Source organism: Octopus bimaculoides, chromosome 16, assembly GCF_046866305.1.
Source record: "Octopus bimaculoides isolate indiv1 chromosome 16, ASM4686630v1, whole genome shotgun sequence".
Classification (NCBI taxonomy): Eukaryota; Metazoa; Mollusca; class Cephalopoda; order Octopoda; family Octopodidae; genus Octopus; species Octopus bimaculoides.
Genome location: NC_142943.1, coordinates 30752604 through 30755103, shown reverse-complemented (window position 1 = coordinate 30755103; position 2500 = coordinate 30752604). Strand labels below are relative to the sequence as shown.

At 39.2% G+C, this 2500-nt stretch overlaps 1 protein-coding gene across 1 annotated transcript in view; it reads right to left on the bottom strand.

The window, feature by feature from the left end:
- The window catches only part of LOC106869867 (uncharacterized), a 63819-nt gene that overhangs the window by 60214 nt on the left and 1105 nt on the right, over positions 1 to 2500 (bottom strand). The window lies entirely within an intron of this gene.

The window sequence follows — 2500 nt, the reverse complement described above, 5'->3', positions numbered from 1 at the left end:
TATATATATATATATATATATATATATATATATATATATATATATATATAGATATATATATATATATATATATATATACACACAAGGTTTTTCAAAAAAATTGATATCATTTCGCAATCTAATAACTTTGCCAGTTCTTGTTCAAATGACTTCGAATTTTAACAACATGTTTAGAAATAGGTCAAAATTTTATGTCTAATGCTTGATTGTCTATCTTTTCAGGTATAGAAATTGCATTCACTGGAAGAGAAAAGCCGTTTTGTGTGTTGGAGTGTGCTCGAACACAGTCGAACAAGACTGTGCATCGTGCATTTGTGAGAGAGTTGTCTAAAAAGTCACCAACGGCAATGCAGATTTTGACATGGCATAATAAATTCAAAGAGGAAGGCTGTCTGTGCAGGGCAAAAGGATCTGGACGGTCACTAACATCGGAAGAGATGGTCGAGCTGGTTCGCTAAAAACTCTTGCAAAGCCCTAAGAAGTCCATAAGAACAAGTTTGGAAACTCAGAGTCCTCCAGTTTGGCGCGTCCTGATGAAATGTGCTGTTGAAATGGCCACTACCTTCACCTGACCTGACACTACTGCACTGGAGACTGTTACTCAGGATATGCTGTAGCATCATTGGGAGGAGCTGGGCTACCGACTTGACGTGTGCCGTGTATCAGGTGGTGCGCATATTGAACATTTGCGAAATCGCTCATGGAATCCACATACCTTTGGATTTCCCATTCAAATTTGGAGAAATGAATCTTTTTACATCCAATGAGTCAACGCTTTGCACGTGTATCATGCTTTTCATAAAGATGCACTCGCGAGCATGACTATGTTCAGGAAAAGTGAGCGAGTTGGAACCCTACAGGCAATCCTTGTGTTTTCAAAAGAGAGTGGTGTTGTGGGTCATTGACATCTTCCTGATATCAAATTACCTAGAAATGTGATAAAATCCATATAATATCAATATCGTGTGTGAAACAAATAATCTTTTACAGTGCGATATTTCTTTTGTAGTTCAGTCTATATAATTTGTAGCTGTTTGTACACACATTGCATTCTAACTTCGCTAAGTCGGTGAGACAGGTATTCATATCTTTGAATGTCTCTTCGCCGTTGATTACAACGTTTTACCACAGAGTAAATCCTGATACAAGGCCGTCACGTCTTAAGCGGAGGACCTTAACAAGGTATGTCAGCCTCATAAGACTACAGCAATATAACTTCAGCAATATTATCGCAGTTAGAGCAACAAAAAATATATTCACATATAGATATGCACAATGGTACACATACAGACATACACACACATATATAAATACAGGTACAGAGAAACAAATATACATGCACAAGGTTCCACTCACGCCCACATCGTCTCTCTCTCTCTCTCTCTGTCACACACACACACACATACACAAACACTCACATCATCATACACATACTTGCATCCCCACAAACACACCCACAGGCAATCACTTAAACAACCTTGAACAAAGTATGAAAAGATACACACACACATGCGCGCGCGCGCACACACACACACACAGAGTGACATGCACAAATACATACACAAATACATACACAGAAACACCCAGATACACAAACAGGCAGAGACAGGTGGATACAGGCAACCACTCACCCACCCACACACACAGACACAGACACATAGACACACACACACACACACACACACACATACACAAAAACACACGAACGCACATAATATACACATATATACACACTTATAGATTTATAAAAAGATGGTCCATAAATCAAAGTTTACATTGATAATATGTGTTGAAGTCTATATATACATTCTTTTACTTGTTTCTGTCATTTTGACTGTGGTCATGCTGGAGCACCATATATATAATCTTTGATTTTTAAAAATATTTTTACTTCTTCCAGTCATTTGACTGTCCATGCTGGAGCACCGCCTTAAAGGTTTTTCTGGGCGAAGAAATCGACCTCAGAACTTATTCATAGTACTTATTCTATCGGTCTCTTTGGCCGAACCGCTAGGTAACGGGGACGTAAACACACTAACATCGGTTGTCAAGTGATTATGAGAGGATAAACACAGACACACACAGACGGGGGCACCCAAAAGAAACCGGAATTATGCAATATTATTTTATTCACTTCGTTTTACATGTTTATACTTTTATCGCTTTCAAAGTATTCTCCATTGGGAGCAATGCATCAGTCCAGACACATTTTCCACTGTTCGAAGCAGTGCTGGAACTCTTGTGAAGTGAACTCTTTTAACGAGTCCTTAGCATTTTTCTTCACGTCTTCCACGTCTACAAATTCCGTAGCGCCAGATTTCGTCATAAGCCAGCAAGTTCGAAGTGGGGGTAAGTCAATTACATTGACCCTAGTACTCAACTGGTACATATTTTATCGACTCCGAGACGATGAAAGGCGAAGTCGATGCGTTGGAATTTGAACTCAGTTCGTAAAGACGGACAAAATGCTGCTAAGCATTTTGCCTGGCGTGCCAACAAT